The 16,887-nt window shown below is 46.1% G+C and overlaps 1 protein-coding gene across 1 annotated transcript in view; it reads right to left on the reverse strand.

The window, feature by feature from the left end:
• PELO (pelota mRNA surveillance and ribosome rescue factor) overlaps window positions 1-16,887 on the reverse strand; it is a 240,600-nt gene that overhangs the window by 21,920 nt on the left and 201,793 nt on the right. The gene's annotated exons all lie outside the window — the stretch shown is intronic.

Here is a 16,887-nt window from a genome sequence, read left to right on the forward strand (position 1 = left end):
GGTGAACAAAATGTGTATTTCAACAATGATAACATATGATTAGCTGCAGAAAAGGCCCAAGGCATGGGATATTACTTACAGCATACTTCAAGTTGCATAGACTACAAAAATATATAATTTTTTTTAAAATCCTTTGATGAACCACTATTTCTCTAACAAAATAAATGACTTTTTAATGTACTTATGTATTATGTCATTATTAATTGTAATTTTCTTGGTATGTATTATTATATCAATAATAATCTTCATGCACTTTTCAATTTACTTTATGTCCATTTCGAATCATGCTGCACAAGAATTTTATTACTCGGACATCCCTCAACATTATAGATTTGAGTCCAAAGCCTTAAGTGGAATCCAAGACAATGAGAAGCACATACAACAATTGGCTGTATGTACTTGTTGAACTTACAATGGATTCTGCACGATTTAGTTTGAGGTTACTACTCCTTCACGTACAAGGAGCAAGATCCTCTACAAATTATTATTTTTCTTTCTATTAAAATACATTACGTTAAAATACACCACAATATATTTACACTCTGAAAATGTCCTCCTTTACACACATTAATTAGGCAGTGTACATAGGCTTTGCCACCAGTTTAAAATAGAATTGTTTTAATTGGGGTCTTTTAAAGCGCAATTTTTTAAACAGTAATGCAAACTACCAGAAAATGCACAAACCGCTCTATAAGGGAACATGAACAAATCCAATGGATGCCAGGTCACAGACAGCGTACAGGAGTATTTTATAACACTTTCATGGTGCTGCACCCACAATATTTCACAGCATTCCCACTGAAAACCACTTTTGTGACACTGTGCCCAAAATATATGCAAGTGTTCTGACTGTAAAACTTTCAAGACAGTGCCCACAATACATGACAACACAACCACTGCAAAGTGCATCTTCATGGTGCTTAGCTTTTGTGCACCTTATATGCTGCTTGTGCCCAAATATGTGCCAGTGTTGCTACTGTAAAACCCTTTCATGATGGTGTGCACAATAAATGGCCCAATTGAACACTTTCGTGCTGCCTCTATCCAAACAAAGGTCTCTACTGCAACTGTAAAACACTTTCTGGCGGCCACAATATATGCCTGCATGATCTCACTATACATCTGGTGCACCCCGTCAACACAAACATTCACTCACTTAGGCACACAGACTCACAAGTGAACACACACAGATCAGACAACATTCCAACGCACCCACGTATGCAAGCAAACACTTATTTATTTTTTAAAAGGGTATTACATCTAGATTTTGTATGTAAAGGAAAGACTTTTCCTGAATTATATAGATTTCTGATTGCAAATTTGGATGAAAGGGCTGCTTCTTCCTTTGCAAAAACTGTTGGGAGCAGACTACCCGCACACCATTCTGACGAGGCGCATGGGCGCAACACCAATGGGCCAATTGGGTTCCAGTCCCGCCCCCGAAATTCGAGGCCACTCCTAAGCAGTAACTTTTTTTTTACACGTGAATTGTTAGGCCACTAGCACTGCAAAGGGGTATTTCCAAAGGAGAGACACCTGTGCAGCTCCAATTAACTAGCAACTCTATGCCTGATTCCAAGACAATTTAAGTGAGTAAAACTATAAAGCACCTTTTTAAAGATTAGTTTAGACCCTTGATGTTTACTACCTTGACAAGCTAAAAAGAAAAGGATTTACGGTTATGTGGATATTCTATGTTCTTAACATGATGGATAACAAAGTTGGACGTTTGCGGCAAGCATTCTCTATACCAGATGACCTTTGATTTCATGTATTTGTGTTGCGTTTGGTCACAAAAATTACATTTCATCCCACAATATGCAAAGAAGAAAAATATACAATTTTCCAGTACACATCTCAATTCTAAATAAATACAACATTTTCCCATAAAAACAGTTCCCAGTTAAGAATTAAGTGCACATTTGTCTTATTTCAATTCGAAGATTTGTACAATGCCTTGCTGCAATACTCCGTGAACTTTGTCTTCCACGAATGATGTTGCTCGAGATGGTCCTCGGGGAACACATATTTGAAAGAAAAAAAAAATCTCCAAAAATGACCCTTTATACAATATCTTTTAGAGTGGGGATCATGTTTATTGTGTCACAGCACAATAAGGAGGTGAAATATATATACTTACGCATGCTTTTTATGCCGCACCATATTTTCATTCATATGCATTGTGGTTAGGGGGCAAGGAACAGAATCGCGTTTTCTGCCACCCTCGCTGTCATACAACTGCACAAGCATGTACCCCTGCACAACATGTTCATGCTATCACAGATGCTTTGGGGTCTTATGGAATCCAACAGCTTTTTACACCAGCTAAAAGCAAGCAGATCCCAAAGGAATCCATTGCAAACCCTGCCTGCCATGCATAAATACTTACTCACTTTGCTTTACAAAGTGAAACATCTGAGGGATACAGGCGATTAAGCTGCATTTGCAACTTTATTTTGGACTTTTGAGTGCAGATGACTAAAAATGCATGCAGGGGACCCGTTTGCACCCAACATGTCCACTCCACCCAACGGGGCCCCTCCATGCAATTTACAATTTTTAGTTAAATGACCTCCTGTATTTCTTAAAGTGCTGGAAGCACAGTGCTGTACAATGAGATTTGTCCAGCTATTATTTTGCATTATAGGACATTATATCATTTTCATTTAGGAGGTGGAAAATATTATATCATTTTGGCTTAACATGTTTCTATAAGCATTTACACATTGTCAAGGTGCTTTACCATGGGATTTGTGCATTTTTTCAGCATATACTAGAAGACAGTATTACTGTTGTTTGTGAACGTGAACAATTAAATACTTGTGCGAAAGAAAGGCTCAGGAGGTATGTGGCCAAGAGCCTAATTCGCTGAAGGGGTTAAAATCCCAGGTTCACTGCTAAAACAAAGTGTGTAATCTCACTGGAACTTAACTACCTAAAAAAGTGGAGTCCATAGAAGTGAATAATGTAACAATATTTAAAAAAGAAAAAGGCACACAAAGAGGCAGATTTTATGATTTTAGTGACGAAATGATGTCTCTGCGTGATACTCCATTAGAGGCCCAGAAGCGGCCACCTAGAATTGCGTTATTGCAGTGACCATACGTAGCTCCCATGTCACAACATTTGTCAGGTAGATATCTAGTCTCACCAGACAGTCCCTGCACCAGAGATTATAGCATAGCAGACTGACAGCAAATATCCTGCCCTGTTGCTGCCAGTCTCCGAAATTGCCTGGGCTATTCAGCGTACTACCACAAATAATTGTTATATAGTTTTGAATAACATATCCCCTTTTCACGGTTTCTTGGAGCTTAAGTGGTGTGCTAGGGGACTAACACACGGCAGGGCAAGGATGCTTTGTTGCAATGTTGATGTGTGCTCGATTTTGATTTTGAATATTTATTACACGCACCAAGCAGAATAAACTGCATTAGGGCGCAGATGTTAACTATGGTTTGTACCTTGATCAACATGTAGCGACTGATATAGATCACCCAGGTTCACTTAAATAGAAAGGTTTTTAGTGCTTTTCTAAAGCTTTTCAATGATGGACAAGAGCGGATAGTCCATGGTAGTTGGTTCCATACCTTTGGGCCAAAGACCGAGAACCTCCTATCTCCCTTTGAGATCCGTTTAGTCCGGGGTATAGTCAACAACATTTTATCTCCTGAACGGAGATCTCTTATTGGTTGGAGATGATTGATCCTGGCACTCAAATATTTTGGTGCATGATCATAGAAGCACTTATGCATAAGGCAGGCTATCTTAAATTTCACCCTGTCCTCCACCATCAACCAGTGGAGAGCTCTACGCGAAGCTGACACATGGTCTCTTTTTTCTTAAGTGGGCAATTAACCTAACTGCCGCATTCTGAGCCCTTTGCAGTCTCATCATCTGTTTGACTGGAATCCCTGCCATTAAATTGTTAAAGTAATCGAGATGAGAGTTGGTTAACGCCCCTACGACCACAGGGTGGTCTTCTGCTGCCACAAAGGGGAGCACATTCCTAAGCATACGTAGGGAGTGATATACGGCCTTCACTTTGGCCCCTACCTGGCCTTCACTCCCTAGGTTTTCCTGCCATGTGCATCCGAGGTTCTTTATTTTCCTTGAAAATTGAATCTCTTCCCCTAGAATCCGTGGGATTATACTTTGTTTTTCGGCCATCAACTTGCTCCCTGCTCCAAATAAAATGATCTCGGTTTTAGCTGCATTCAGCTGTAGCCGATTGCACGCCATCTATATTCTAATTTCCTGCATACACTGGTTGATCTTTTCAAAAGCCTCCTCTATATTCTCTGTTTCCACATATATTTGGGTGTCATCAGCGTAAGAATGAAATCTCAATCCATACCTCCTCAAAATGTTGAATAATGGTCGGATGTATAGATTAAAGATCAAAGGTGACAATGCGACCCCTGTGGAACTCCACCTTTTAGCCATAGTAGTTCTGATAGAAAACCTCCCAGAGTTACCCACTGTGTCCTGTCCTTCAAAAAGGAACTAAACCAATCTACCACTACTTTCGAGGCTCTCCCAACTGTCTCAATACGTTGGAAAATGATCTTGTGGTTGATCGTATCAAAAGCAGCAGAGAGGTCCAACAGCAATATTGTGGATCCTCCCCTATCTGCAGCTTCTAACAGATCATCCTGGACCGCCAGCAGGGCGGTCTCTGTTCCGTGATTTGGGCGAAAACCCAGACTGACATTCATCCAGGATGCTCTTGCTGTCCACAAAATCCTCAAATTGGCCACAGACCACTTTCTCCAAGATTTTAGTGGGCCAGCATAAATTAGCTACCGCCCGGTAGTTTTTGAGGACAGTTGGGTCTAAATTGGGCTTTTTCAATAAAGGTTTTACCAGTGCTCCCTTCAGAGTACTAGGGACATAGCCCTCCATTAGGGATTTATTTATAAACTTTGTTAGAAATGGCGCAAGATTTGCTGCCAGACGGATAGCTGTACACGCAGGGATTGGAAAAGCCAGGTCCTTTGTTGGCTTTAGTTGGGAGTATCTGTGCTAACGCAGTCTTGTTTTCAATGGTTTTAAAATGGAAACTCTCCTCTTCTCCCTTTTGCAGCTCTGAAAAGATAAGGATGTCTTCGGTGTGCACGTTTTATCTATTTGGTGAATGGCGAAGACCAGTGGTTCATTTGCGTTATCCAGGTTGCCAAGGTAAATTGGTGGTGTGGTTAACTGTGGTGTCTGCCGGAGAGATGTTTAAGGAGTGTGGTAGTGTATCTGTGGTGGGTTAGTGTGCTGTTCAGGGAAAAGCAGTGCAGACATTTTTCTTCGGTTGGTGTAGGTGTAACTTATGCTTTGCTGTTTGAGTTGCGTGTCGAGATGTGTTAGGCTAGGGGATGCTATGTGAGGAGACGCTATGCCATGACACGAGTTCAGGAACCACAGTATCCTGTCTGTTTCCTGGGACCTGGCTTCTGACTGTCCACTGACACCTCAAAGTCACTGCAACTATAGCGCCACTCAGCCTTGCATTGGATTATGGTCCAACGCAGCTGGATATGCACCATGAGCTACCAAATGACCAATCCAACCCCACAACACATCACAACCATAGCAATACCATGTGGGCAGTAGCCATCAGTATGTGCATTTTCTATTTAAAACCATCACGTTTTGGGCAATGTCACAGGGCCAATGGGAAGGTATTTGCACCATAGGTTGCTAATTTGACACTACATCCCAAAAAAATTCACTCCTTTGGATTTGCCTACACAGTCTCTTAAAGTAGCCCTTCCCCCCCTACCATTTGACCCTTGAACCAAAACCTCCGGAAGTACACAGATGCAAGAAAAGGGGGGCTAGGAGATCTCCCTAAACGGCGAGGTAAAACTACAGGGGGGGAGAGGAGAAAGACATTCAAATACCCCCGGGCCTACACATACAATCGAGGTGGGTGGGTGGGGGGCTGTACGAAGGAGATATTCCAAAACCTGTGGGTAAAACTACAGAAGGGAGAGGTGAAAGACATGCAGTAAGGGAAGGGGGGCTATGAGGAGACATTCCTAAACGCAGAAGCAGTGTAAGCCGTAAATCCGCGAATTTAAGGCGATTGACTTTTAATCGTGTGGACACCGAAAGTGCTCTTTAGACAACCAACGAAAACGTTCTGTCTCTTGCAAACTGTCTCAGAGGGCAGGCGTGAGACATGCCCCCAGCCCTGCACACAAAAATCCCTATTCCCCCCTCCCCCCCGACCGAGCCCCCCCCGCCATCTGTGTAGAAAGGAAAAAAGACCAAAGGAGGCTAATAATTACACACCATCGCAAGCCACTGCTGCTGGCTGCCCCTGGGTGATCTCTCCACACCTGCAATGAAGGAGATCTGCCGAAGACTTTAAACGCGTCTGCAGCGAGGTGGGGCCTGGGGTGCCTAACGTACTTGAAGTGCGAGGGGGTGGGGGCTGGCAGTGATTAACAGCCCCCCCCCCAGCTTTGATCACAGTCTCTTTGATTCTGCACTTTCAAGTTTTCACCACAGACACACCCAGACTTCTGGCACTCTGGGACGAGTGTTGCGCTCTGAAGCTGCACTCCAAGTCTGCCCTGTTCAACACCACTAACACGATCACTACCACGTTCCCGACCTGCACATTCGCGCGCTAAGGGGCACCCGGCCATTCCTGTCCTCGACTGCCGCCCTTTCTCTCCACTAATATCACTGTGTCACTGCTCCTCGGACCAGACTTGCAGCAGCACACCCGTCCTTCCAGCGACACAATCTCTAGCAACGCTCCTCATACCCCAAATTGCAGTATACGCACCATTTCAGCGACACAACCCGCTCCATCAAAGCTCCTCAGACCCCCAACTTGCAGTGTATTCCCCATTCCAGCGACACAACCCGCTCCATCAAAGCTCCTCAGACCCGCCAACTTGCAGTATTCTCACCATTCCAGTGACATAAACTGCACTAGCAAAGCTCCTCAGAGCGCCAACTTGCAGTATACTCACCATTCCAGTGACACAAATCGCTCTATCAAAGCTCCTCAGACCCCCGCACCCCCCTCCAACTTGCAGTAGACTCCCCATTCCAGCGACACAAACCGCTCTAGCAAAGCTCCTGGTACCCGCCCAACTTGTAGCCTACCTGCCATTCCAGCGACACAAACCTCTGTCAAAGCTCCCCAGACCAAACTAGCACTATACTCACCATTCCAGCAACACAAATCGCTCTGTTGCTTCATCAAACCTGTGTGCAACCACTTCTGCTACTTGCGTATCACGGTGCGCATCAGGCTCTGGCAATGCTCCTTTAATGAGGACCAGTGCGCTCTGCTTTTCTAGTACAACAGCAACAGATCGAGCTCTGGCAATGGACCTCATTTTCCCCTGGAGCATAAAAAGCAATTTCGGTGCTTAGATGGACACAAAACTCTGATTAATCTCAAATACAAACTGCAACTCTCACCTTTTCCAGTACTGTAAGTCACATACCACTCTGCCAATGCACCTGCAACCTTCCATCTGGAACCATCTCTAAAGTGACCGGTTTTTAGTTTAAAACATCTGGTTAATTAAGCTGATTCCGTCGACAAAGAAGGAGATGAAAGGCGGTGTCCCGAAATATACAGGACGCTCCAGATTGGATAGGCCAAGAGATGGACACAAGACGGGTACCTTTAGCCTCGACCATGGCTGCTTTAGAGTTACTGCACCTATTGATCATGGCACATTTTTAACAGTTTGAGCTTCTCGGTTAAATTTGAGGCTTTCAGTTGCAGGACGACGGTACCGGAAGCAAGGATGATTAACAATTCGGAAGGTGGCGGGGCAAGGGGGGGGGGACTCTACTGGGGCATTTGGTGTACACAGACACCAACACTCTTCTACTTTCTTTTCCTTGCAGGGGCGCAACTGGACAAAAACTTCGGGGATGGAGGTTAATGCGTCACATGGTAGGCAGGGGACTAGCTTCAGGGACTTCTGTGGGTGAGGAAAAGTTACCTGTGTGGTGCCCACTTCCCTTCGCCCCAAAGGAAAGTTTTGGGGAATTAGCATCAAATTAGCAACCGATGGTGCAATGTCATGCCCATTGGGCCGGTGACATTGCCCGAAAAACATGGGTCTCATTACGAGTTGTGCTAATTTGGCTATAAATCTGATGAATTACTGCCAGACTCGATTACAGTTACCACCACTTGGCCCAGTGGAGTCCACGGGATTACAGGAGGTGGTAGGGCGGTGTAATTCACCATTTTTGGAGTCAATAGGTCTCCTTAAAGATTTTTGGTGGATTTGCTGCTTTGTATATACACCGATTTCTGGAGATAAAGTGGACAATTTACCTCCAGCAACGAACTGGAGGTGAATCTTCCAAAAATGGGTCGACCAGCGGTAAATCCGCCAACCCTCTGCACTCTGACAGACACCACAGTCAACCACACAATTTACATTATCATCAGGAGCTGACATAACTGCTCTACACAAGTTACAAAATAGCTCAAACGTACACGCTACAGATGACCTCATCTTTTCAGAGCTGCACACTTCAACATTGCAACAAAGCATCCTTGCCCCGCCCCGTGTTAGTCCCGAAGCCAAGAACCCGTGAAAAGGGGAGACCCAATAACATACGTTTCGCTCCTTCTCCTTTGGGCTAGCACCGAGGACGGCCCAGGCACCTTCAGAGACTTGCAGTAAGAGGGCAATCTCTACTCTAGAATCTCTGGCAGAGCGACTGTATGGTGAGACTATTTCTGCCCATCAAAATAAGCTATGTGAGGACTGAGGGACACTCACTGCAACAATAAGAATTGCAGGTGACGGCCTCGGAGGCCACTAACGGAGGAGTACAAGTGGACACCATAGTGTCACTATAATCATGAAATCGGGCCACTGGAATGCAGTCTTTATTTGTTAGTAGTGTGACTCTATGGGTGGCAGGCCTGGAATCATTTAAGATGTCCAGGGGAAAACTACAATTGTGAACGTCTCTTCGCGGGGAAACGTGAGGATCCGTCCCCTGGTGATAAAGAATAGCCGTGTGGATTCAGCGCCTAAGGTGAAGTGAATGTGCAGGACGGTCTACAGGCAGGGCAATGTATAATGACCAGAGACCCAGCAAGAGCCTTCCAGCGCGGTGGCACACCTTCTGGCTCTTAGAGAGGAAACAGCCTGGCGCCTTGAACCACCATTTGGTTGTATAGGCGCCTTACAAATGCTCAATAAATGAAATACATTGAAAGGTTTTGCGCCTATAAACCTGCGGATGTATGCGCTTCACGCTACTGCCGTCTTGTGGCCAGATTTGGGATTCTTTGGGAAAATAGGGTCATGAGACAGTCTATTCGGATCTTTTCAAACTTCTATTTAACAAAACACGATTCTCCAGGCACCTAAATCTTTGCATTGCTAAGTTCAAAACCTCTTTACACTTAAACACCGAATAGGCTGTCGATAGTATAGAGACAATCATAAGTCACATACACGAGCCCATAATTCCTAAAACACAATTTAATCAATATCACACCAAATGGATAAAGGAGGCAGTTTCACAGCCTTGACATAGTGCGAAACAGAATAATAAATAACGTTTTTAACCAAATACACAGGATATAAAGTGCACATGGCATATACAGTGCAAAAACCCAGCTCCACACCATCTGCACAACAATGCATAGTAATTTATCTATTCATACATGAAGAACCATTGACACGCAGTTACTCTTTATCAAGGGTACCATGTATAATATTTCAAAAATGGGCAAATTGCATGGAGCCAAAAGATTAAATATTCCACCCCCTAACGATGATTATATCCCATGTTGAAAAGGTGCACCACATACATGGCAAATATGCCTAAAAAACCATGGCCGACCAGAAGAAAGTGCACGTGATTTATCCTGGAAACACCTATGGCTGCTAAATATTCAAACGCAGCTAACATTTCCATTAATGGTCGGGGTACGAGTTTCGACGATAGGCACACAACCTCGTCTTCCTCAGGGCCACCGTCTCGACAATCCACAAACAAAAAAACAAGCTACCCATAGGGCCTGGGCTATTTAGCCAACTTGCCACTGCCCAACCTCTACTCAAACAAGTTCCTGATAGCTGAATTAATCTTAGTCCAAAAATAGTTATATGTGTCATACGTCTCCTTGTGGACACGTAACCAATCTCCAAAATCTAAACTGCTCGATATACTGAAAAAGTATTACGAAATTAAATTAGAACTATTGGTGAATATTTTCACCTTCTCTCATCTGCGACTCCGATTACCTGTGTCTCCGTGCCACACGCATTAAGTCGGGAGAGTCACCTCGTGCTAGTTAATTTGCGGAAGAAGTCTGACCTGCAACACTGGCTTTAAAGCTCACCAACTGGTATGGATTCACATGCTTTGCCATAAGTAGCAAGCTGTTGAGGTATAAAGATAACCGTGGCCACACAAACAAGCATTGGCAAAGTGGCTTGTCTGTAGGCATGGGAAGGCATTTGCCAGGCACTGCCATAGAGGTGGTAATAGGTTTGGGCTTGTAGATGGGCCACCCACTTTGAAGCTGGTTGAATAGAGCAGGGCATCCCTGGGTGCACAGGCACTCGCTAAGGTTCAGATTCAGACTCTTCTGATCGTTGGCATTAGCATCTCCGGGTGCTAGAGCATGCTGGGAAACCTCACTTAGCGTTAGCCCAACCTTCATTATGGTTTACAGATTTAGATCATTATTTCGAGGGCATTCCCCTACATCTTGTAGGTGTTTTTCGAACCCCAATGACGATTCAACTATTGCGTACGGATACAATATGATATGGCATTTATAACGCGCCTATACACGTGTTTCAAGGCGCGACGAGGCAAGGGAGAGGAAACGGGGAAGACAGACAACGATCCTACTAGGCCCGGTGACATTGAGATTGCGTAAGTGCAGGGGAGGGGGGAAAGGGGAAGCGGGGAGGGGACAGTGCAGTACATAGGATAACAGTAAGTATATAAAGACAATAAATAAGAAAATAAATAAAAGTGCGGCCAGCTGGAGGCCATTGCAAGGGTAAGTGCAGACATCAGGTGTCAGGTGCTAGTAGGCACTGTAGGGATGCAGAAACAGTCCCTGAGTGCAAAGGTTGCTCAGGGGGCGGTGCAGGTGTGCAACGGGCGGGCAGGAGACCGGGGCCTGAGATCTGAGGGTAGCCAGGTGACCAGTGAAATTACAGATTTAGCCAGGAGATCAGCAGGGGAGAGGAGGAGAGAAAACAGAAGGTCTTGAGGTGCTTCCAGAACCAGAAATGGTTGTCCTCAAGTTTCAGAGAGGCAGGAAGGCTGTTCCAGAGGGAGGCCCCAGCTGAAGAAAGAGATCTACCCCTAACGCGCTGCTTGGAGAAGCGACTGACCCTGAGGAAGTTGGAGGCGGATGAGCGAAGAACTCATGAAGGAAGATATTTAGGAAAAGCGAGTTGAAGGTATTGAGGTCCCAGGCCCCAGAAGGCCTTGGGCACAATGCAGAGGGTTTTGAACTTAATCCTCGCCCGCACTGCAAGCCAATGCAGAGATTTCAGCCCTGGAGAGATTCGATCCCTGGGCTTGAGGCCAACGACAAGTCTCACAGTCCTGTTTTGGATAAGCTGCAGAGGGCGGAGAATAGAGGCAGGCAGATTTAGAAAGAGGCTGTTGCAGTAGTCCAGCCTAGACAGTTCTAGAGAGAACCAGAGCTCTGGAGACAGTGAGCTTCTGGGGGAAGGAGAGGAAGGGAAAATACCTCTGAGGAGGTGCAGCTGGTAGTGTGACTTCTTAGATATGTCAGCGATGCGGGGAGAGAAGGAAAGGAGTTGAAGATGACCCTGTGGTTTTTAGCTTCACAGGTGGGAGCAGGAAGAGGCCCAAGAGAGGCTGGCCAGAGAGGGACAGGAAAGGAGGGAGCAGGTGTACCGATGAGGAGAATCTCGGTCTTACTGGCACACCATTCCTGGATGGCCGAGAGAGATGAGAGAAGAAGAGGTGGCAGAAGGGAGCCTGAAAATGAGTTGAGTGTCATTCGCATAGCACTGAAAGTTAGGGCAGAGAGTGGCAATGAGGTGGGCAAGAAGTGCCAGGTATTGGCTGAACAGCCAGGGAGAGAGGTTAGACCCCTGGTGAACACCAGAGGTAGAGATGGAGATAGAGTAGAGGATACCACCAATAACATCTCACTCTTACAAGGTTGAGTGCAAAGCCCCTCCCTCTGAAGGTCTGGAGCAGACAAACAATGCAGTGAATACAGTAAAGGAACAACAAGTACTGCCCAGACCGATTATAAAAGAAAATTAACATTGAAAGCTAAACCCTCAAAGAAAAATCCAGCAAGGATAATAAAAAATAAATAAAAAAAATTAAAAACCACACAAAATAAACATACTATATAGACTAAAAAATCTAAAAGGATTATTTTGTGATGCCGCAGAGAAAAGCGATTTAGAAATGGGTGAACTAGTTAGAGGACCTTCTCAATAAACCGTTTTTGGGGAAGTTTAAACGCCAGTAGCTAGGCACTGGACGAAAACCAAGGGCACGGACTCGATGACAAAAAGTAGCACCTTGAAATCAAATTGTTTTCAGTCTACTACAAATCGGAGTGATTGGAAATGGAAGGTCAAGGTTTGCATCGGTCCCACCCCTCATCACGAAATCCCCTTCCGGCAATGAAGGAATGGCCGCAGCAGCAGAGACACACCTGTTCAGAACAGAAAGCTCAATGAACAGGATGGGTTAGGCAAAAAACTGTGGCCCTGTGTGAAACGGCGCTGTGCTTCCACTTCTGGGCGGCTAGCTGCCTTTTGGGTGGGATGCATACTTGTTTGCACGTGTTTCTTTTCACCTTTTTGTCAAAATGATGCAATGGAAGTCTGCTCGTCGCAACGGACAAGAAGGTTAATTCAACGCTTTCCATCCATCACTTTAAGACCCAAGTGCCTCCTGAACGTGCCACCCGAAGGAATTGCATGGTTGCACTCACATAAACGCGCCAACCATATAGAACGGTTGAATGGACTTTTTCTATCGCCCAGCACTTCCGTGTGGCACTAGAATATGCAGTTTCCTTCAGCAGCATTCCAAACCATGCCCACCCTCGAGGGTTCAAGCATTCACAAATGGAAGCCTTGCAGGCCGTCTAACCGCAAGGAGCCAGGGGGCTGCTCCGCACTGGCCCCCCATGCCTCAGTCCACTGTGTAGTGTCCTTGGATTTAGAAGCACGCTGGCCAACTGCAAGGGAGGAGGGGCCCTTTGACCTGGAAAGAAAGCACACATGGCAGAGAGGTGCAGTAACGATGCTGTCCAACTACAGAAAGTTGGGGAATTGCTTCCCTGCCAAGTACGCATGTATGCATGCAAGTGTGCAATGGTAAGATCGTGAAAGGACTACGCCGAGAAGGGACAGGCGCACAGAGGAGTACTCTTCCCGTTGGGTTACCAGGACGCTAGCGGGAGCTGGGTTTGGCTCTCTGCATTTATGGATGGTAGAGGTACCCTGCTAGGAGGGTGAACAGGAACTACCAGGACACATGCCCTTAGCGGGCGCCGGGAATAGGGCGGAACAGGGCCCGGATGATGGGGAAATCTCCAGTTTGTTCATCGTCGAGATTTGAAGATGTTTTTGAATTTTGAGTAAACCTCCGGTTACCTTGGCTCAATGGCTCTGCAATGACAGTGGTGGGCTGGGATCCAATAAAAGGTTATTTTAGTCGTGATGAAAATGACTTAATGTCTGACATAGAATTACGTTGAAACTAGCAAGGACGACACCAGTTGACGTGTCTGCTTTGGATTCAACCCATTGTTGTCCCGACAGAAGCGACTATTGTTCGAGGATAGATTCCTAAACGGGTCGTGAACGGAATTGATGTTTTCCATCAGACATGTTAGAATAAGCCGTTGTATTGCATGGTTTGCGCTTTTAGATAGTTTCAACGTCCGGTTGGACCAATAATAACGTCTTGGAACAGCTTTTATCTGCTATGAATATTGTTAGTTGAAGCATGTTTTTCATCTCCAGCACTTTTATAGACTGCACGCTTTGACGTGCATCGATGGATGGATGGATGGATGGATGTTGTGTGGGTGTTGAGTTCATGATATGATGTTTTATGACAAAGTCTTTTTGGATTGAATAGGAGTAATTAAAAAATATATATTCCTGGAAAGCACTCATTGTTTCCACGTGTGACCTGGTTTTTTATTAGATAGCTGCTCTGGGAAGCATCCAGTGGCATTTAATAGTGGTTCTCTCCCCTTTTTGCCGTCATTTGTATCGTTAGGTTTAGTTCCTGGCCCAGGTAACCTGGGCTGCATGACTGCTGCTGTTGCAGGGGCCATGCGCGCCCAAGGAGATGGGCCTTGCTCTTTTTCCAGCACATTGCCAGATCAGGTTTCCCACCTCCCCCTAAACAGCAGGTCTCTTCCACAGTTCCTTCTGATGTGCTGAAAAGATCCACCTCACTTTCCTGGCAGAGCGGGGAGCGGGGGGGGTGGGTGGTAAGGGGGTATTCTCGCGCGACACCCACCCTACCCTCGCCTGCTTGGCAAAGCAGGGGCAAACAAACAGGGGGCGAGGGGGGGGACCTACATTTTGAAGGATGCAAAAAGCATTTGACTTGTCTCCCTTGCCTCCTGTACCTGTGCTGTGCAGGCGAGGTTGAATGCAAATGCTGCACACAGGCACCGCTTTCACATAAAGAAAGTGGGCTTGGTTTGGGCCCAAACGCCCCCATGGTGCCCACTCCTCCCTAATGCATGCCACCCCAAACCCACCACAACCCTTGCCCTAAGGCATCACACGTGTTGACTACCAGCGGATTGCTCCAATTAAAACTGCTGCAAAGAGGAGCCCCAGACCAGAGGGAGGACACTTTCAAAAGAGTGTTTACAAATATAAATCAATAAATAAGGCATGTGTGTGCAAAAGTGTCGTGAATGCAATGTGTAAGTGTGTGCATGCTTGGAGTGACGTATGCATCTGTGTGTTTGGCAGGGGAGAGGGTCTGCACCGGCCCCATTTATGAGCTTTAAAGTGGCAAGCATGCATTTTGCACCATTCATCCAAGTGCTTTACTGACGAATGATTGGAACTTTTTTCACAAGCTGCATGGCATTTCTTTTTTCACAAGGCTATGTACGCCTGTATGCATTATGGACACAAGCCACGCTCATTTGCTGTGCACTGGTATACATTGTGGGCACTCTAAGGAAGCGTTTTACATTGCCAAGGCGAGCGCATGTGTGGGCGCCAGCATCACATGCATGTGCTTTGCAGTGGCAGTGCAGGCAGAAATTGTGGGAACAGGCATCAGGAAAACCGTGTAAAATCCTCCTGTGAATTGTCGGTGCCTGCGCAATTAAGTCAGACTTTTACTTAAAGAACCATGACTTTTGGCCCAATTATTCTGAAGAAAATTGCTTAAAAATTCACCATTTTAACCCATTAGGGAATCCCTCCCCTCTTCCCTCCAAACCAACCTATATGGCTCCACCACTATGCTCCGTGGCATGCGCTAATTTAGGGGAAATGTTTATGCATCCCCAATGAAGAAAGAAATCAAATCACCAGTCGCAGCTGCACCATATTCGCTTCTTCAGCACCAAAAGCTGCCCCACCCACCCCTTACCCTCCTTGAACGTGCCTGGAATGCCCACTGAATATTCTAGTCCCGCTGGGCCACCTGCACCCCCCCAAACGTACACACTTTGTCCTGTTGCTCTAGTCACCCTGCTCAGGGCGTTCTTTGCTCCTCGCACACTCTTGGCTATGCTAATTATGCTTGCCAGTTGCCCCTTGCCCTTTGATTTTCTCTCGGTCTTTCACCCGCTTTTCTGTTCCTCTGACACTTTCCCACCTGCTTGTGTGCGCACTCCTCCTCTGATCCCTGTACTCCTCTGCTTCCCTCACCCACCGGTGCCTGGTGTTCGTCTGCTTACCTCCCCCATATTTGAACCCTCTATGCTTCTGCTTCCTTGCCCATCACTATGGCCTGTATTCCCCCTCACCCATCTGTGAGCCCTCTCTTCCTCTGCGTCTCTCACCCATCTGTGTATCCTGGGTGTTCCCCTGATCAACTTTCTCCCTTGGCTTGGATTCTCTGCCTTCACTGTCACTGTGCAGGTGGTTCATCTCCGTGCCCTCTGCTTTCTGCGTGGTCTACATGCTGATTTAATTTCTTTCACTCCTTTCACCCATCGCTACGCTCCGGGTCCATCTCAGTGCTCTTTGTGTTCATGTGCTCCCCTCACCAGCTCTGCCACTTCGCGATATGTGCTTTGAACCTCTTAGGGCCCCGGGTTCCTAACCTTTCTCGCCATCTGCCACCCTGTCTTCCTCAGCTTCATTCTTCCCCTCTGTGCTCCAACTCCCTCTGGGCAGGTTTCTCACAAAGGCTATGGTTCCTTCGCTCCACGCTCACTTTCTTCTTCTCCTCTCACCCATCCTTGTGCCCTTCACGCTCTCAGTGGCCCGTGTTTCCGTTATTATTATCATTTTTCTTTTATATTGCACTTAATACCAGAGATTGGTTTCTAAGTCCGGGATCGGTATTCAAACCCGTGTTGCGTTGTCTTGCTTCCAAGACAAACACGTTGCCCCTGAGCTATCCCCCTCCCTGTTCTTTTTAATACCTTGGCTCTCCTACCCTCTCTCCGAATCCTGTGTTCCAGTTTCTCCCCTCTACCCATTCCCTTTCGTGGCCTATATTCCTGTTTCACAAGGTTTCTCAGCGATTGGTATTCCTCTGTTCCTCACCATGTTGGGGCTCTTGCTGTTCTACTCCCTTCAACCTCTTTGAGCCATGCCTTCTTAGGCCTTTCCGTGCATGGGACTTCAAAAGGAGGACTAACTGTCTAGGGTATTTGCTCCAGTTCGTGGTCTCCAGACCACTGTGCCCAAGCGCAACGCA

Source organism: Ambystoma mexicanum, chromosome 3p, assembly GCF_040938575.1.
Source record: "Ambystoma mexicanum isolate Mex_15411 chromosome 3p, UKY_AmexF1_1, whole genome shotgun sequence".
Lineage (NCBI taxonomy): Eukaryota > Metazoa > Chordata > Amphibia > Caudata > Ambystomatidae > Ambystoma > Ambystoma mexicanum.